At 39.0% G+C, this 21,205-nt stretch overlaps 1 long non-coding RNA gene and 1 pseudogene across 1 annotated transcript; one reads left to right on the top strand and one right to left on the bottom strand.

Moving 5' to 3' along the window:
• Window positions 1-1,848: 1,848 nt before the first annotated feature.
• LOC139998789 (uncharacterized) lies at window positions 1,849-6,340 on the bottom strand. Its single transcript, XR_011803717.1, has 2 exons — window positions 5,882-6,340; window positions 1,849-5,562 (listed from the first exon to the last, which is right to left on the bottom strand). It is a non-coding gene; the product is annotated as an uncharacterized lncRNA (long non-coding RNA).
• A 101-nt stretch (window positions 6,341-6,441) lies between these two features.
• On the top strand, window positions 6,442-19,038 carry LOC139998788 (serine/threonine-protein kinase RIO2-like; annotated as a pseudogene).
• The last annotated feature ends 2,167 nt before the right edge of the window (window positions 19,039-21,205 follow it).

Genomic DNA, 21,205 nt, shown 5'->3' with positions numbered 1-21,205 from the left:
AGGTCTCTTCCAACCTAGAAATTCTGTGATTCTGTGAAATACAATTAGATAACATTTCATTTACTGGGGCTAGCATCCTTTATTATATTAACATCATGCTCAAATTTTTATTCTAAAGTTTATTTTAAAAAATCCATTATTTCTAATGATAAAAGAACATAAAGTGAAGGCATCCAGTATCTACCACACTGTGTTGGGTTTATGAGGCAAGGTTTTGGCAGAGATTGCCCTCCAGACTGTGGAGAAGACCACAGTGAAGCAGTCCTCCTGCAGACCACGGAGGCCCCTGCAGCAGTTGGTTGTGCTCTGAAAAATGCTGCTGCCCATGGAGAGCCCACACAGGTGTTTTTTTGGCAGAACTGTGGCCCAAGTTGGGCCCATGCCTGAGCAGTCTGCTGCTGGAGGACTGCACCCCACTGGAGCGTTCTTGAAGAATGGCAGCCAGGGAGAAAGGGGAACTTGTTAGGAGGAAGGAGTGACAGAGGCTACCTGTTACGAAGAGACCACAACCTCCACTGCCAGCTTCTCACACCATTCAGGGCTCAGGGTGCTGAGGTGGAAGAGTTGGGAGTGAAGTTGAGCCTGGGAAGAAGGAGCAGGTGAGGGGCAGCTGTTTTTGTTTTGTTTCTCACCACGCTTCTCTATTTTTACTTGACAATAAACTATAATAAATTTCCCCTAGTCAAGGGTTTTTTGGCCATGATGGTAATTGGTGATTTCCATGTTCTTATCACAGGTTAGGAGCTTTTCCACCCTGCCCTGTCAAGGACAGGGTGTGGGAGGCTGGAGGAGGCTAGGTGGGCACCTGGCAGTTGCCACGGTCAAGCTGTTTTACTGGTAAATAATATTCATGGTGTATTTGGGTGACCCCTGAAGAGACACTCCAGAATACAGACCCAAGTCTGTATTTCCATGAAAAATACATGCCAAAACAAGCTCATTTTAAAAATCTTACCCCCTTTGCAGAAACATACCTGTCTCTAAAGGGAAAGAGGAAAAAAAGAAAGAATTAAATGAAGCATTTGCCCTGCCAATAACCATTATTTATTAATGGCAACACCTCACACATAGTCTGAATTAATCATATTGCTTACAGAGTTTGCATTTACTGCAAGGTAAGTTTTAAATTTTTATAGATGGTTAAAATACAAATGTATCCTAAATTCTCAGAAAGTTGCAAGCATAGAGGAGTAATGACTCTAAATTTCTTTACGAGCATTACGTGGGCAAAAATATATGCTGGGTTTTGACTGCGGATTGGATTCTCGTTAGAGAGAATACTTTTCTTCTTTTTTTTTTTTTTTTTTTTTGAGCAGAATAATAAGGGTGTATTCTTATAGCTCCCTTTCTACCTCTACAATTACTTTAAAATGTTGTGAAGACTCAGCTTCTCAGCACAAGCTAAATAGGCAGTTCTTTGCCAAGATCCCTGTCCATTGTGCATTCATGAAAGCAAACATGAATGCCATTGATCCCAGCAGGAAGGCTTGCAGGCTTGACACACTCTGTGCCAAAGCAAGGGCTCTAATTAGTGATCCTTCCAGCTGGACAGTAAAGGCCTTACCCTTCCTTAGGGAATAATAAGACAGGCCATGTCTGAAGTCCCCAAGTAAGCTTTATAGAATAGGGAGCATGCAGAGAACTGCATTAAAGGCACTAAACCAGCCGACACAGGTGACCGAACAGTGAACTGTGCACTTGGCAATGAACAGAAAAATGCCTGCTACACAAGCATCATCTGGTCTTTGGTTCCTCCTGTTTGCCTGAATTACTGTCAGAATTCAAAGGACTGTAATGGATGGCGCAACTATTTAAAAGAAAGCAATAGATTTGTTGCAACAGTGATAGTTTTGAATATCTTCAAACCTTTTCTTCAAAAACAATGCTTGTTGACAATATAACATACCAATTCATAACATCACCATTCTTTGCAGAATAATGATAAAAAACTCATTAGCAGTAACAGGCTTTGAAAAATAGGCAGCATGTGTAATTTCAGCACTTCAAAACTGTTCGCAATAAAGTCACTTTTAATTATATTTCTTTATAAAGAAAAATTATCTAAAGGATTAAAAATAGAAAGTCCTTTCATAGTAAAGATTACTAGCACTAGACTGCAAACACTGTAACCAGAGAAAAGCACTTATACATATATGCAAAGTGTACATCTAGGTTTCTGTATATAAAAGATCTTATACAACTTCTTTTATTGCATTGCTGCTTCAGAATTCTGACAACCACAATATTGTCAACCACATAGAGATGTATATTCAAGGTATTATGAGGTTGCATTAAAGAAGGTCACATTAAAGTGAGGACAATAGCTCTGAATCTCAAAGGATTTGGTCTAAGAATGTATTGGAAAACGAGAGATTCATAATAGTTTTTTCAGCCTGTTTTAGCATGTTTTCTAATACCATGAAGTCTTATGACATATTTAAAGTCAGTTTAAAGCTTATTTTTCTTCATTAAGACAATAAAGTGTGTTTTTCCTACATTCATGCTATCTATAGCACTTTGGTTTGCACTTCCGGATGCAGCCCAGCTAGTATGCATTTTCTTCTACATTCACTAATGAGGTGGTACAAAAATAAAAATAAAAATCAGGGAATAAATTAGGAGACTAAAATGCAACCTACAGTGAGATGCAATCTACAGGTGGAAAAACATAAAAATTGAGAAGTATGTCAGCGTAAATTCATAGAATCATAGAATATCCTGAGTTGGAAGGGACCCTTAAGGATCATCAAGTCCAACTCTTGACACCGCACAGGTCTACCCAAAAGTTCAGACCATGTGACTAAGTGCACAGTCCAATCTCTTCTTAAATTCAATCAGGCTCGGTGCAGTGACCACTTCCCTGGGGAGCCTGTTCCAGTGTGCAACCACCCTCTCTGTGAAGAACCCCCTCCTGATGTCAAGCCTAAACTTCCCCTGCCTCAGCTTAACCCCGTTCCCGCGGGTCCTGTTGCTGGTGTTAATGGAGAAAAGGTCTCCTTCCTCTCGACACCCCCTTACTAGGAAGTTGTAGACTGCGATGAGGTCGATTGTTAATTGATTGTTAATTGATTGTTATGCTCTGGTAAAAGACGTATTCAAGTGGAGAGAATATCTGTCCAGGCTTGGAGTCAATCATATGCAGTCAGTAGAACCTGGCTCAAATAACAAAACCAGTTTCTGACACTAGGTCCTTACTACTTCAAAAATGAGCAGCTAGGTTCATTTGATGCTAGACACTGCCCCTCTGGTAGTCTACCCAGGGCCTAGAAGGGACATACCTCCAATCTCTAATGACCTAATAGGTGGGCTGGCAGGAAACTGGCCATCCAGAAAATGACAGGTCCAAGTTTGAGGTTTGATAGGAAGGTTTTGAGAGCTCTCGCTTTGTCACAGCCTGCCAGTTTTCTATGCCCAGGAGAGAGCTCTACTCTTTTTCTTCTCATGGTTTTATTCTCCATCTGAACACATAGAAACTGGCTTCAAAGTCTCAATTCTCCCCACACTGTGATCAAATAAATGAAGTAGTATCGAGGCTCATTCTGATCTCTCCACTCTAATTTATGTACCAGAGCTCTCTAAATGGCATCTGACAGACAAACTCCCTCTGCACCCATGTCTCTGGCTGGACAGCAATTCAAATTCAAATAATAATAATAATAATAATAATAATAATAATAATAATAATAATAATAATAATAAAGCTCTCTGTCTTTCCTTCCTTTTTTGAAAACTAAGCAGTTATCACAATGACAAAGAAAAATGACTGCCCTCCTTAAGACATTTGCAAACAACAGATGATTGATGATTATAGAATTTGGCTTACAGAACCTTAGTAACCAGTCAGAAGAACTGCCAATGGCATATACATGTATACAATTTTACCACATGGCATCAACTTGTACCCACCTCTGACTGCCACACACCTTAAGTTAGCACCACTCAGTCTGCAGGAAGGGGCTGTTACCTGCCTTTAATGTTAAATGTTTAATGTCTAAAAAACACACTACCGTGTATAGAACTTGTTGGAAGTCTCTCACCAAACATAAGAAACTTAACTAGCTTAGCAAACGAGCCAACCTTTCAGACTTTATGTTTATCCCTACTAATGAGAGCAGTACCACCACGATGAGGCAGAGCTGAGAAGCCTGCATGTGTGGAAAGAAACCTCACTAATGTACTGCACGAGCACTAAGCTTTACATACTGCTCAACATGAGCATTAAAATAATGGTGTGCTTTGCAAGCCCTATAGTTTTTAACAAATAAAAGAATCTGAAAAGCTGAATTAGTAAGTATTTTAGGAAAGACTTAAGTGTTAAATATTCTGTATCACTGAATTAAAGCTGAAAGGTTCCCATGTTATCCACTCTAAAAATATCCACTACCCTGCTTTACAGCCTTTTGGAGGCTGTTTTCAGCTACGATGGGGGAATAGACCCCAGCTAGACCTCACACGTATCAGACAAGCCTCAACTCCAATGCAAACGGAGCTGTCTGACCACCAACTAAGGCTCATGAAGTGACTAAACACTTCCTTGACAAGTGCCAAATGCTGATCTAAAATTCCAGATATAAACATGTAGGTAACATAGAGCCACCACTGTGGGCTCTTTATACATACAGCAATTACTTTTTTTTTTTTTTTTTTTTTTTTTTACTAATTCACACACCTTAGCAATTACCTAAACTATAAACTTTAACGCTCCCACAATCTATTCCCTTTAGGTTTATTACTAATTTTCATTTGAAACGGAACACCTGAAGCAATAAAACTGCTAAGCATTCATATCTATCTTGAGAACAGTAGTTTCCTAAAACTACTATGAAAGAGCCCACTATATGAACTGCACTGTTCAAACCTTACACTAACCTACAGCTTTTGGGGATTTATAAAACTCCTTGCAGAAGAGAATGTGCAGCATTTGTACACTTGGCATGGATTCTGCTATTCATTAGAAAAACTTTATAAACACTGAGTTTTTTCTGACACCACAATGATCATTCATGTACATACACATATACATGCATGCATATAAAATGGGTGAAACCTATAATGCTTAAAAATACAAAAATTTGAATGTACTTATGTGTATTCTTCATGATGTCAGCCAGGTCCTTAGAAGTATACTGACCAGTCAAAAATAACAGTATTTTTTACAGTGCTTATTAACAGTTACATCAGTACAGACTTCTAGAGAAGTTTCATGGTTAAACTTCTGACTTTAAGATCACATTTTGTTTTTTGCTTTTTTGTTTGTTTGTTTGAACTGTTCGTCTGTTCATGCTGAAATTTAAGATCTGATTTCACAAATTCAACTTTCCAGATGCCTTAAGAGCCAAGAATTAAATTCTGGATAGCCTTACTGTCCACTATATTATGCATATATTGAAACAGCCAGCCTCTTAATTAGCTGATTATACAGGGAGTTAACATCCCCTTTTTTTGCATGGAGTTACCTCATTTGGATACTCACGTTGCAGTCACATATTCCTCATGTTTCTAGCAGAAATACTTTATAGACTAGTCCATATAGGCAGCTTATAAGAAGGACTACACGAGGACCTACATGAGAAACCAGAAAATAATTTCTCTGCCATGCCATCTTGCAGGACGGAGGGGGAAGGAACCACCACCAAAAAACACTTCAGTTTCATCTCTAAAACACTGCCGCCCCCCAGAGGCAGCGGTTCGCGAGCTGCAGCTCTGTCAGCTAAAATTTGCAAAATTCGAGCAAAATTTGAGCGCATGAGAAACATTGCTGGGCGTTTTCGCGTTAACCGGTGCAGACAGAGGTAACCGTGATAACATATAATGGAAAACCAGCCTCCGTGAGCAACATCACACCGCAGGTTAGACATGATTTGTTCCCAGGTATTGCTACCTAACCACACACGGATGGGATGGCTGCAGCTGTATTTCTGCCTCTTTGGGCCCCGGTATTAGTTATGGCAATAACGGGGTGTCACGGCGAAGAAACGTGTCCGCCCCGGGACTCGAACCCGCAACCCCCGGGTCTGGAACCGCCCCGCCCCGCCCCACTGCCCTCTGCGTGCGCACCGAGCGGGGCTGCCAGGCGCATGCGCACTGGGAGCCTCCACCCCCCCCCCACACACACCCTCATGGCCGTGGGCGGTGGCCGCGCATGCGCAGTTGCAGCCGGGGGGCAGCGCTCTGGGTGTCTGGTGCCGTGGGTGGTGTTCCCACTGGATCGGTCTGGGCAGATACACATGCAACCCCATTAACTCTTTTAGAGTAGAGCGAGGGGTTAAGCCATCACCTTAAGGCTTATTCTGTCTCGATTCGTAGAGGCTTGTTTTGTCTCTATTTTGAGTTGTAAGTGACTTTGCTACCGGCTCGGTATGCGAAGATACATCGGAGGACACGCGTCTCTATGTAGCTGCCAGGACCCAAAACAAGCTCCGCCGGTAGGGCGAGGTAGGGGAGAGGGGGGCGTGCGCATGCGCGGTGCGTCCGCGTGAGGCCGGCCAGCCCTGTGAGGGGGGTGCGGGCGCGGCCGCCATGGGGAAGCTGAACGTGGCCGTGCTGCGGTACCTCAGCGGGCAGCACTTCAGGGTGCTCACCGCGGTGAGACGGGACGGGACGGGGACAGGGGAAGGGAAGGGAAGGGAAGGCGCAGCTCCCCCCCCCCCCCCTCCCCTCCCGTCCCCTCCCCGCTGATGCCGCCGACCGTTCCCTCTCGCCCCCCGGCAGGTGGAGATGGGCATGAAGAACCACGAGATCGTGCCTGGCAGCCTGGTGGCGCCCATCGCCAGCCTGAAGCACGGCGGCTGCAACAAGGTGCTGCGGGAGCTGGCCAAGCACAAGCTCCTGGCCTACGAGCGGACCAAAAGTGAGTGTGGGGCCTGCGCTGGGAGCCTCCTCCCGGCCCTCCCGGTTCTTCAGCGCCACAGAAGTGCGGTAGCTTGGTCATTCGGGTATCCGGGGCGTTTGTGAGCCCCGTCTCGCCTTGGGGCTAGCTGGGGAATGTGAACTCCTTCAGCAACAAATGGTGTTGGTGATTTCTGAAATTCATGGATTCATTCGTCCAAATTCGTGGATAAAATAAATAATTGTTAGCTAAGGTAGTATTTAAGTTCACATAGGGATCAGCCCAAATGTGTTACAGTCTTACAGCAGACAAACTGGAGCGGACTGCAAAAGCCTTATACCTTCAGCCGGTCAGGAACGATCACTAAAGTAGTATTTATTCTGTCCCATTCTGTTAGTAGCGTTGGATTTCCTTTAGTCTTGCACTTGCATCTGGCTTTGCAAGCACAATGTGGGAGTCTTCATGAAATTCATCTCCTTTTTGTCTCCGTTTTTCAGACCATTAAGGTTTGGTTTAGGTCTTTGAAACAATCCTGAATCCTTGCCGTGTCTCCTAAGTAATCATCTTTCAAAGTAATCCTATGCAACTTGAACCATTGTCACTGCCTGCGTTACCAAGGGGCTAACAAAATGTCTACTTTTTATCCAGTTGGTTTTCAAAAGGCTTGCACGAATTTAAACTTACTGTCAAGTTGGGTTGATACTAGCCAACAGTGAAAATACTATTTGAGTGTTGTGTACCATAAGCAGGAAAAAAAAAAAAGAGAGACCAAAATGAAACTTCTTTTAAAAGAAACACATGCATAATATGGAATGAAATGTTGTGTAATTTATTTTTTCCTAGCTGTCCAGGGCTATCGGTTAACTAAGGCAGGATATGATTACCTTGCCTTGAGAACTCTGTCTTCCCGGCAAGTCATCAGTTCTGTTGGAAACCAGATGGGTGTTGGCAAAGAATCAGGTAATTTAAAAAAGTGTTTTCAGTATATAATTTTTTTTTTTAGAAGAAATGGGTCTGTATTTTTGTTAATTTGTTGGAAACTTGGTGAATTTACCTTTGGATAGTCATATCAGTTAATCTGTCAAACACCAAAATTTATGGTCACTTCAAGTTCTGTGTGAGTCTTGACTACATCTGATTTTTTTCACAAGTGTTGTTCCACTTTGACCATTTTGTACAATTCTTGGATGGTTCCTTAAAAGGTATTTTGCAAACAGGTGACAGTTGTCTTGTGACTTGCAAAGAATTTTGAAGCCTTCTGTCAAAAAGATTAACATCAAATGTTTCATCCCACCTAAAAAAAAAAAAAAAGTAATATACAGTCCAAACTATTGGAGTGCTATCTTGGTTTCTCATGCTCATATGTTGATTGTAATTTGGCACAGCATGTCTTTTGTCATTAAAAAATGACGAAAAAAAAAAAAGAGGATTATTGGGGACAAATGGTAAAAATGAAACATAGCCAATTGCTAACACTGTTTTAAAGTAAGAGGTACCTTGAGTTTTCTGTCCAGTCAGGAGAAGTCTTTTCTAGTGTGCCATTAAGTTACTTCTTATCCCCTAGTCTGAAATATGTTTCAGATCAGATGGATGGTTCAACCAGATGATCTTGGAGGTCTTTTCCAACCGTAATGATTCTATGATATTCTACTAGTGGAGCAGCATAATCTCTTCACCAATGACTTCTTCTTGTTCAGATTTGTAATACATAATATACAAATTTGGTTGTCTTTTCTGTTAAAAGAAGTGTAGTAGACTTTGCTATTCCAGAAATAGCAGTTACAAGAAGTCAAGTAACCGATTTCTCACTGCACTGTTGCATTATATACCTGTCAGATACCATTTATTTCTCAGATCTGTGCTGCTGTTTTTTCTCCTAGATATTTATATTGTTGCAAATGAAGACGAGCAGCAGTTTGCAATGAAATTGCACAGGCTTGGAAGAACTTCCTTTCGCAGCCTGAAAAATAAGCGTGACTACCATAAGCACAGGCACAAAATGTCATGGCTGTATTTATCCCGGCTAGCAGCAATGAAAGAGTTTGCCTACATGAAGGTAGGTGGTTGTTTGCACCATATTAACAACGATGTAATAGTCTGGAATGTACTTCTCAGATTATCTTCTCATCACTTCATATTTGCAGTATATGTTAGGATGTATGCTTTTTATTTGTTTTTTTTAGTGGACTTAAAGTATACATTTCAGAGAATGACAGTGCTGATGCATTTTGTATACTTTCAAGTGACAAAATCAAACTTTGCCATGGAAGTCGTATGGAACTGAAGCAATTTCCATAAAATTTCAGGTGAAGCTGTCCAGTCATCTGAGTCTTAATAAAGGCAGTGAATAAACTATCGCCATTTCACTTAACCTTGTCTTAGGAAAGACTATATGCTAGGGAAAATTCGTGAAGTATCTACTAGTATTTTAGTCTTGTCAATTTGGATCACTTCCACAAACATAATTACAGAGTATTTGTTAGGTCTGTAAGCGATGAGTTTCAAACTGGGAGGAGAGCACACTGAGAGCAGCCCTGCAGAGAAGGACTTGGATGTTCTGGTGGATGAAAAGCTTGACATAAGCCAGAAGTATTTGTTTGCATCCCTGAAGGCCAGCAGCCTCCTGAGCTGCATCAACAGAGGAGTGGCCAGCAGGTGGAGAGAGGTGATTGTCTCCCTCTGCTCTGCCCTTGTGAGGCCCCACTTGGAGTGCTGCATCCAGGTTTGGGGCCCCCAGCACAAGAAGTATGTGGAGCTGTTAGAGTGGGCCCAGAGGAGGACCACAAAGGTGATCAGAGGGGTGAAGCACCTCTCCTGTGAAGAAAAGCTGAGAGTCAGGGTTATTTAGCTTGGAGAAGAGAAGGCTTAAGGGAATGCTAATAGCAGCCTGCAGTACTTAAGGGGGCCTACTGGTAAGCTGGGGAGGGACTCTTTCAGGGAGTGTTGTGATAGGACAAGGAGTAACAGTTTTAAATTAAAATAATGGTAGATTGAGATTAGATACTAGGAGGAAATTCTGTGCTCAAGATGGTGAGGCACTGGCATAGGCTGCCCAGAGAAGCTGTGGATGCCCCATCCCTGGAGGTGTTCAAGGCCAGGATGGATGGGGCTTTCAGCAGCCTGGTCTAGTGGAGGTGTCCCTGCCCATGGCAGAAGGGGTGGAACCAGGTGGTCTTTAAGGTTCCTTCCAACCTGAGCCATTCTGTGAATCAAGTGAATGATTTGGTAAATATGGTTAGAGCAAGCTAACAGAGCTACAAAATACTATGGCCTACCTTTAGTTAATCTTTAATGTAGTGTAATACTGGATATTAATATTTAAGAAGAAACTTTTGCCTTACTGAGACTGAGTGTGGATTACCTGACCAGGCCAAACTGTATTTACAAGAACTGTTGAACCTTTTTCTAACACCCTATTCCCAATTATCTGCTGGTGGTTTCTTAAGCTAACAGACCAGATACGATTCTGCTGTTTTTCTATCCTGTTGTGTTTTCCTGCCACCTGCAGGATAACTAAACTCTGGAAAATACAGAAGCATAGTTAGTAGTGAAAATTCAGATTGCTCTTCCTCCTTAAGCACATGATTTGACTTTTACAGTTAGCAGTTGAATAATGTGTAGGATGCTGCTTCCGCAATGGTGCTTAACTGCTTATCTTATATTTGTAGTTTGTCAGGTATGTAATGTTTTCTTAATGGTTATCTTTTATTTTTTCAATATGTTGTCTCTTTCCAGGCTTTGTATGACAGAGGATTTCCTGTTCCAAAACCTGTAGACTACAACAGGCATGCAGTTATTATGGAACTCCTTGATGGCTACCCTTAGTAAGTTTGGAAGCTTGAAGTCTGTTTTACAGAAACCCTAACAACGATAGGTTCAGTAAGACAGCAGGGATGACGTTTTTCCTTATCGTGTGAGTCAGTTCTGATCATGCTGAATAAAGCATGAATAAAGTCAGGCCCAGAACAGCTAGGGTTCTGCTTCATTATATTTGGAGAAATTGGTGAGAGAAGGAAAACTAAAAACATACTCTCTTTGTCCAAAAAGACTGGTGGAAATAGACTTTTTTTTTTTTTTTAAGTACGGAATACATCAGAGGAGCAATGTGATACAGAGGTTAGTGCTACAACCATTTTCTACACAGAAATTTTATGTTCTATATGTTATCTATTCAATGATATTCAATATTGATATATTCAGTATATCAAATATTCAGTATTGAGTTGTGTATCCTCCACGTTCTGAGCTCCAGTTCATGATCCATGTTGTGGTAAAGATTCAGGTAGGATTACAACTTGTACAGTTGCCACTGTAGAACTTCTGTGTTGATTTTTTTGGGGGGTGTTTGTTTTTTGTTTGTTTTATTTTTTATTTTATGTATTTGTGTGCATTGAACGCTGTTTTTTGCTCAAGGAAGATTACTTTTCTTCAGTTTTTCAACATCCAGAAACATGAAAAAATGTTGAATTTTGTATGTGAATGAATGGCTTGTTTTGTTTCCATAGCAGAATGCAAAATAGCTATTTGATACTCTGTATAATGTACAGTAACAAAGGTTCAGTGTAATTAATCCCAAAGTATACAGTTGAAGAGTTACATTGAAGAAGTGCCTTTTAAGACTTTATTCTATCCCGTTTCCCCGCCTTTGTTAAATAGTTCCACATCTGTCCTGTAGACAGAAAGCTTTAAAGTTACATGTGGGCATTGCAGGTGAGGCTTACCATGCTATCCCAGTTCTGCAATTTTAACTAAGCATTTCCTGAAGGAGATGCTGTACTAGATGAGAAATTATTTCAGGTGATCAGCATCTCAGAAGATACCAGTTTAGATGACTTCCAAATTCAAAGAACAAATGATATATTTTATGATACAGACCTCTGGCTATAAGAAATGTCACCAATTAATTTTGCTGTTAATATGAAAATATTCAACAGCAGCCTATTACAGAGCTGCTTGAATTCCATTGTGTTTTGTTTGTATGTGCAACTGATATGTTCTCATAACACTACAGTGTTGCATTCAGGCCAAAATATATCACAAATTAGCTGTAAATGACGGCTTCTTGACAGCTCCTGGTATAATAAGACAGCTGCCTATTTATTCTGCTTGTAAAAATAAGGTGATGTCTATTCTGCGCACTTTTGGGGCAAAACATATACTTTGCTTTTATTCTGGAGTTTATGCTGGAGTATATTCTGGAGTGCTTTAAGCTTTTTTTTTTTTTTTTTTTGGCTTTGCCTTATCCCCAGCTTAGTCTTGAAAACACTTTTTTGTGAGACATTTGAATGGCATTTGAATACAAGAAGACCTAAGTTACCTAAAACAATCCAGACATAAAAATTCGCTGATCCATTGTTTAAATTAGGCAGCATAACCATCGTGTTTGATAGGAGTACAAGAGACAAAGGGCTTTAGTTAAAACGAGGGATTTAACCTGGAGATAGGAGAAGCTTTCTCCCCATGAGGGCAGTGTGGTGGAGATTGCACAGTATGTTTCCATCCCTGGAAACTTTCAAGCCCGCATTGGTAGAGCTCTGATTAGTCTCATCTAATCTCAGAATTGACATAGCTATGAGCAGAGTATTGGACTAGTAACCTCTGGAGATCCCTTACGACTCAAATTGTGACCCTGTCATTCTCTCAGATGTAACTCATATGCCTTGTCTATATTTTTAAATTAATTCCTTCAGGGTTCAGGATATTTTCTTTTTTATTTAACTTTCCAGATGCCAAGTACACCACATCGAAGACCCTGCCGCTGTCTACAGTGAATTAATGGATCTAATTGTAAAACTTGGCAATCATGGTTTGATTCATGGGGATTTCAATGAATTTAATCTCATACTGGATAATGATGATCATGTCACTATGATTGATTTCCCTCAGATGATATCAACATCACATCCAAATGCTGAATGGTACGTACAAATGATGTATGCAAAATAAACCAGTTAAGTGCTGATAACAACAAATAGTCAACCATGATTTGTTTTCATAAGCCTGCTTCAAATTCTTTTTCTACTGTTTTCACCATACATTACAAATGCAATTTGTTTCATGAATGAGTAGAAATCTCCTTAGGATAAATGTGTAATTAATTGCTTCTCAGTTAATATTATTTCTTTCAATTAAGAAATGAATAGAAATAATCTGCATTTATGTATGTATACCTACACGTGTACTTTCTCACTTCGAGTCACTGATGGTTATTAATATTCAAATAAAAGGCAAGAAAGTAGAGTAAAAGTTTGTCATACCAGTAGACTTAATTTCCTTGATTATTGCATTTTTACAATTCTGTATTTTTTAAACAGGTATTTTGACAGGGATGTTAACTGCATTAAGGAGTTTTTTAAGAAATGCTTCAACTATGAGAGTGAGCTCTTCCCATCATTCCAAGATATCAGGTAAAAAATGCCAGCTGACTCGTAATTCCCCCATGTTATGGTAGTTACGTTGGTTTTCTGAGAAAAATGGATGCCTCTGAGAGATGATTTTAGAAGTGAACAGGGGGAAAAAGAGCCAATTTGAAATATTTTTGTCATTCTTACAGTAAAAAGGATACATACTTTCTTCACTGGCAGTTACTAAAAGTGGTTTCCAAAAACTGAAGCACGTCTTAAAATCTGCTGTCTCCTTCGTCTTACCTCTTGCAGCTAGGGGAAGGAGATACATCCAAATGCCGTAAATGTTACGGTGACGCAGAATTAGTTTCTCTGACTCTTAAAACCATATTTAACAGTCCTGGGGGATCAAGTATTAACTTAGTTTTTAATTTTAAATTTAATTTTCAAAAATGCTAGTACATGTGGTGACCGCCTCTTCAAATATTATCTTCAAAATTTTCCTACTGTAGCTTGTCCCTTTTGAAAAGCAAACAATTTTCTCACATATTTTAAGAGCAAAGCTGATTCAGTTAAAAGGGTTTTATATCACTCTGAGCCCTTTCTCAAAGGGGAATTGTCTGTGTGTGTGTCAACATGTCCTTCATCGTTCTGTTTGCACAAGCATAATTTAAGTATTATATTTGTTAAAATCAAATTGTTTGCTTTCAGTAAGTGCTGATTATGAAGATGGAATCATCTTGTATGAAAGTCTGGTTCTGTCAGGCTACATTCTGCTAACTACCCAAAGCCCTGCACTGTAATATGTTACCTATGTTCCAATGGAGTATACTCTTTTTGTTAATAGCATGGTAATTATAGTCTAACTGGATAGTATTTTTAATCCAAAATACAGCATAATGATTTGATATATTAAAAGAAAGCTCACTTCTATTTCTTTCAGGAGAGAGAGTTCTCTTGACATAGAGATTGCTGCCAGTGGTTATACAAAGGAAATGCAGGAAGATGATGAGCTGCTTTTCCCAGAGTGCTCTGATGAGGATGATCATACAACAGAGGAGAGGGAATTTGTAGAAGATGCTGAAAGTAACGCCAACTTCCTCAGCCAAGATAAAGAAAACAATGCAGACTTCATATATGAAGTGGTTTCTGAAAGCAGAACCTCTGAAGACTTGTTATCACAGTGAAGATGCTGAAGCCACAGAAAGTAGTGAAAATTCACAAGGACTGAGTATGTCAGAGTTGAGTTCAGCCTTAGAAAAGGTTGAAGGGCAGCCTGTGCTTTCGAAGTCCAGTGAAGATGCAGAGAGTTGTGCACTTGGTTTTTCTGAGCACAAAAGAATACCTGACAATGCTGCTGAAAATCAGACAGAGGGCAGCAGTGATAAGGACAACGATGAATGCCCTGATCTGGTTGACTTGTCAACTTTAAATAAGGAATTGAGACCTTACAGGTAAATACTTATATTTACTGTCTAGTGGTGTGGTGAAATTTTCTTCTTTTTTCTTTATTTCTAGTAATAATGTGAGTAAAAGGTTTTTTTTATATTAAAACGCTGCTGCTGCTAAGTAGCTTTGACAAGTGAGTTTATAATTAGAGTGCTCTTTCTCAGCCTCTGCCCCTCATTCGGCTGAAATTAGCAAGAACAAGCTCTTTGGAATATATTATTCAAATATATTTTACTGAACGTCATACCATGTGGCTTTTAATGCCTTTACTGACACACTTGGAAATTCCTTCTTACCTTTAAGCTAACCCCTTCTTATATAAAATTCAAACTATTAGTTTGCAAGCTCCCCATGTACCTGAATGCATATATAAAGTTCATATACCCTGTTTTCTTTTTGAATTTTTCCTTTTTCGTGAAATTCTACGCCTAGGCAATGTACAGAATCTGAATTAATCTTTTTAGTGTTCTGAAGCTTCTTTTTCTTACACTACTTTGTGTAGTATGTATGTGGCTATTGCACTATAATCCTTCCTGTCATAAAATGTGTTTTTTGAACTAGTGTTAATATTTCAAATGTAAATGTTCTTTCTGTAGTACTCAAATGTTCTGCTAGCACTTTTGATTGTATATCAAAAAAATGACTGAAACATGATGCTCACTGAATGGAATAAAACATTAATTTACATATTTTAGAAATGAAGACAGTATGGTTCATATTGCGGAGCACAGAACAAGAACTAAAAGTACGTCAACCAGCAGTGTTGGGAGCTGTTCAACCATTCCACCGGTAATTATTACTGCTACTGTCTAGTTTACTCTGATACCATCTTAGGACGTAGCTGTTGAAGATATTTTTACAAATACGTAGTTAGCAGTAACTGTCTTTAATTGATTACTACTATGTACATCTTTGGTTTGTAGTTCCATGTTCACAGAAAATAGGTCTGATGCTTTCTACATGTTTACAAGTGAATTATATCCAGTGCTGTACTTCATGTGTTGTTCTTTGCTCTTTCACAAAAGCTCTACTCCGGCATTAGCAACTTTAATTTCATTTCTGTTGCTAGAAATCAATTCTGTTGCCCATAATTAATGTTTTTGTATTTTAAATTTGCATGCGTGAGTAAAGATTTAACTTGGCCTTTTTTCATCTGTCTTTTTAACACATCTCTTACCACATTTCTGAAACATAGATATGAATTCATTGTAGTCATGGTGTCTTTGGCAATATGAATTTGACTTTCAGCATTACATAAATCAATACTTTGTGGCAGAATTTTACATCTTTCTTCATCCCTACTCAGTATACTATCCAGTATGGCTACCTCTATCACATTTTAAAGAGTGTGTCTAAATTTTAAATGGAAGAAAGGCCAGTTTTATGCATAAAAAAATGTGTTAGGGAACAGCATGTTTGCAAGTTGTGTAAGACTTTTACAGGACTTCGTGTGAAGGAAAGAGAGACTTTTGTTAGTCATCCCTGTTCTTACTGTAGGACATGGCCTTGTGCCTTATTAAGGAGAAAAAGAATTAGCCTTGAATTATGAAATGAAGTAAAGAAGAGCTAGGATAAATGCTAGGATAAATGCTAGGAATCGCCTGGCTTCTGATCCATGCGATACATATTTTTTCCCTTTCAGTTTGCTAACCTAAATGTGTAGGATTTCTTTTGGAATCGCCTATAGATCCCTATTTGAAATTATATTTCTGTACACCAGTAGGTGGTAGCAGTGGTCACTCACTGTAGAAACCTTCCTGATTGTTTAGCGAACACATGTTTTTTCTGTAGGCAGACACATCGAACTTGTTAAAATATTCAAATGGCATTTAAGTACCTAATATTCTGTTCTAAAAGAAAGATAAAAGCAGAAGCAGCTTTCAAGAGATTCAGCCACATAAACATCCTGTGTCAATTTACTTTGTGTAATCTTTCCATTTATATGCTCTTACGCTAAGTAAAATGTTTCTGCCCATTGTTAAATCTTATTTGAACTTTTGAATACTAGAACTAAAGAAAGGATATGCATGATGAGCTATTTGTAACATCAGAACGTGATTGCAAAACGAAAAACACAAAAGGCACTGCAGTAAGACCCACTGAGCTGCTTAGAGCCAATGCCTGTTACTGCTTCTAGCACTTCTCTGTTGTTTATATAGCTTTCTCAATGAAGAAACACATTAAAACATAAGCAGGTTTCCAGATTAAACACACAGAAGGAATTCATATGGGCATGTATAAACAATAGCAGTAATAGCAGTAGGTGCAGTCATAGCTGGGTGACTGTGCCAAAAAGAAAGCCTTATGAGTTACAGACAATAAGCTATTCCAGACAAAATAAAATGTCTTGTTGTGCTTGTACAAATCTTTGTAGGGACTGCTGCAATTTAATTATAGGAAATAATGCAAACTATGCAAAAATTTAAATAATAAATGATAGATTTGTTTATTCATTTTGCTTACAGTCAGGCTTAGGATGATGGAGAGACTAGTGAGACTTGCATGCTGTGGTTGAGCAGTAGTATTTTGTGAATTTACATTTTTGCATAGTGAAAATATCTGGTATTTGTATTGCAAAGTTTCTTCTAGCGAGCCTTGTATGAACTGTGAAGGAAGTCATCTGTCCACTGAAGTGGGAGAAGTAGAGAAGCCTTCTTTCAGAGCTCTGCCTATAAAAAGCAGAGGATGACAATTGTCTTACTGACAGAAGAAAAACATCAGTGGCCCAGTTTAAACTAGTTCTTACCAGCTTTCCTCAGGAATTTCTTCTGGAATATTTTTAAAGAGCATTCACAGATTTAATTTCCAAAATGCTCTTGTTTAAATACTGAGTTCTGCTAAGCTTCCGAGGAAAGAAAGACAGATCTTATACTACTCTTTTTATTCACATTTTTGATAGTCAACCTGCATGTGGTAAAGCTTAGGAAACTACTATTCAGGTGAATACTATGTAATTACTACAGCATTCTTACTGAAATCAGCATTGGGTACCTGGATTTATTTACTACCTTGTATTTGCATAATTTAGTTGTATTAGTCACAGCAGTTTTTAAACAGTGCCAAAAGAATTCTTTCTGGTTCCTGACTTAACTACCAACTTACTACTTAATGTGCTGACAGTATCATAAACAAAAAACAAGGCAAGAGAAATTGGGGTAAATGCAAAAGAAATGTTACTAGATTGTGGGGTAATTTTGCACCAGCAGGTACCTCAGCTCCTCCATGCTTCTCTTAGCCCTGTCCTCAGGTGGAAAAAGGGGGAGAAAACATGATGATGTAAAAAATATTCATGGGTTGTGATAAGGACAAGGAGATCTCTCCTTGTGCTGGAGCAAACTCTCTTGGTCCTTTTTCTACTTACAAGATGTTTGTCAAATCTCCAAGCACAGGACATTATCATTTTTGCTGAAGGCATATGTTTTGCACTGAAAAGTACTGGTTCATTATGATTCCTGAATGAAAGGCACCTAAACTCTGCAAGATATCACCTAAGATGCTTTTTATTAGAGCTAACGCTAAAAGAAAAAAAAAATAGCACAGGTGATCGTACACCCCTTCAAATGCTAGAGCCCTGACCCTGACTCCAAACCACATAGCTATACTGTAGACCTTGTCTGTAGCAGAGGTTCTCCCCTTTCACTCAGTTGAGATAATTACATGATTTTCTTACAAAGAAACAACTCTGCTTGCTCAATTTCTGCTGTTGAGAAGAGGTGAAGTTCTTATTATAACTTCTTTCTGCTCTGTTAGATAAAGGCAAGACCACAGAGCAGTGGTAATCACTGGAACCAGGCGGAAGCTGCCTGCAGGCTCCTCTGTCCCAAGAAGCTGGCTGAGTTTGCCCCAGGCCAAGGGATTTGTGCAGCCCCACAGGGGGTTCTGGGGCCACACAGTATGGGCAGCACAGCACAGGGCAGGCCTGGGCAAACTCGAGTTAACCCTGGTGTGGATCACCAGCTGCTCAGCGCATGGTGGTCTTCTCGACAGGTTCACTACCACATGTTCATGTTAGTACTGAGAATACAGTATCATTATGGTAATGTTAGTACTAAATGATGTTCAAAAACTTCTGATACTGAATTGTTTATTTATTTGTAGGAACTGGTGAAAAGGAAGATAAAACGTCAGCTGACAAAACAGCAGAAGTCTGCTCTGAGGCGACGACTACAGAAAGGAGAGGCAAACGTTTATACCAAACAACGTCGAGAAAATATGCACAACATTAAGTCAAGCTTGGATGCAGCTAGTTTCTGGGGATAATTTATCATAGCTGCCACCGAACATGAGAAAACTCACAGTACATACAGCTAAAACAGTTACCTAATAACCAAGCATCCTTTTATACAGTGGAGGAAAAAGTTCTTAACGATACCGTGTATTTTTGGAAACTAATAAACATCACGCTGGTTCCTCTGGTTTTGTTTGCATGATTTTATTTTGTGTTCCTAGTTAAAAATATCGACTGTGATTTAAAATAAATTAGTAGTACTAGGTACGATCATTTAAGTACAGTATTTCCAACAGTATCTTGTTTTAGGTCAATTTTACTGTTTTTGTATAGATTAAGAATCTTCTGATGTGCAGAGGATTCCTCTTTAAAAATTTTCCTTTGTTCCTACAACATAAAATTTAAATGTGAAATTCTGCCCTCAGGTTACAAACAGATATTTGTTTGATTTAATTAAAAATCAAAAGGAAATAAAAACTGATAGCTTTTAACACTCTAAAATTTCTTTTGAACCTGTACAAGGATCATCAAACAACATGATAATGTACATTCACTGGAACAGGCTCCCCAGGGAAGTGGTCACTGCACCGAGCCTGACTGAATTTAAGAAGAGATTGGACTGTGCACTTAGTCACATGGTCTGAACTTGGGTAGACCTGTGCGGTGTCAAGAGTTGGACTTGATGATCCTTAAGGGTCCCTTCCAACTTAGGATATTCTATGATTCTATGATTCTTTGAACCAAGCAATTCTTACTTGTTTTTCCTTTCACTCCAGGATCTTGTATAGATCTTGAAAAGATCTATAGATAAGAGAAAAGGAATAAGTCAGTGCTGTAGAGATCTGGCAGTCACTCAGGTTTTGAATTTGGCTGTGCAGTTACCAATAAATCTAATTCATTTAACAATTTACATAAAGTGGTGAGCATTCTGAACTTCTCTTTTTAAAAAATATTACCATGTTTTTTTTAATGTTATTTTGGGTCTCTGAAGACCTAGAAAAACAAGTATCTTGATGTATCTGTGATCTAGGTGAAGAGCCTTCCTAGAGACCTATGACATGGTAAAGTTTGTCATCAACCCATAGTTTGCAACGTTTTAAATCTTTTCCTTGGCTGGGGAAATGAGGAAGTTTGGATTTGAGGTTGATTTTTTACTCACACCTGATACTATCTATATTCTACTTTACCCTAACTGAAAATCAGCTTTTAGTCTATTGAGAATTACAGCCTCTGTCCTGTCTTGCAGCATGCTCTGCTTTGAAAGTTTTCAACTTCTGTCTTTTTGCTTTTACAATAAAAAAACTAGTCTTAGCTAGCAGCGGTATACATTCTTAAAAGCATGGCAGGCCGGAGCAGAGATGTAATAGATAAGTGTTTCTTTTAGCATCAAAGCTGCAGGAAGGTCTGGTGACAGAAGTAAGGAAGTCCAATTAAATCTTAAATGTGATTGTTATCAAGGTATGTAGGGCTGTTTCCTGATGCAAATAGCTCTTTTTAGCACGGGCAGAAAAGCAGCCTAATTGAATTTAATTTTATTTCCATTTTAAATGTAAAGGGAAAAAACATACTTTTATGTTTCTACACTCTTATCTGTTAAGGGGTTGTTTCAGTGACTGCTTAATGAGATTTCAGTTGAAGCTCTTTGCATAAGATGTGCACACACTTTTTGGCTTCTAATTTAGAGCTTTTCACAGTGGGTGAGTTCTTTCTGGTGCATGACCTGAAGTCTGTCTTGGTAATGGGTTCCAAAAATATACAAAGCCTGTCCCGTTTTATTGTGCTCCATGAGAATAGAAAGGATGGAATGATGGAAATCCATGCTGTTTATTTTCAAAACGTTCCTTTAAAGCATCCATTAACTCTTTTAAAGGTATTCTAATGGATGGCTGTAAGTTATCATTTTCATTTACTCTGCCAGACGAGACTTTTCAGAGAGTAGAGTAAGTGAGGGAGTTACAGCTTAATATATCTTTATTAAGCCTTTTTTTTTTTTTTTTTTTTTCAAAGCAGCAGAATTCCTGAAATATCTGAAGTCATCAAAGGTTGCCACAAAGTTTACACATGGGATGAAGTTTAGAGTTCTCTTAGAGTGAACTTGGGAAAATGCAGAGGTTAAGACAATAGCATTATTGATTATCTTAGCGAATTCACCTAGCAAGGAATGTGCGGGTAATAACAAAATGGGTTTTAAATGTTTTAGTAAACAAACACAATGTTAGTTCATTAATTTGTAAACAAAACATGAAGATAAAGAGTAGATACACCTTGTGCAACGCACACTCTATAAATGAAACAGTATGTACTGAAACTTGCAAGTGATGGAGATAAAAGGTTGCCCAGCAGTTTTCCACTGCT

This window comes from Anas platyrhynchos, chromosome 16 (genome assembly GCF_047663525.1).
Source record: "Anas platyrhynchos isolate ZD024472 breed Pekin duck chromosome 16, IASCAAS_PekinDuck_T2T, whole genome shotgun sequence".
Taxonomy (NCBI): Eukaryota; Metazoa; Chordata; class Aves; order Anseriformes; family Anatidae; genus Anas; species Anas platyrhynchos.
This window is presented reverse-complemented; position numbering and strand designations above follow the sequence as displayed.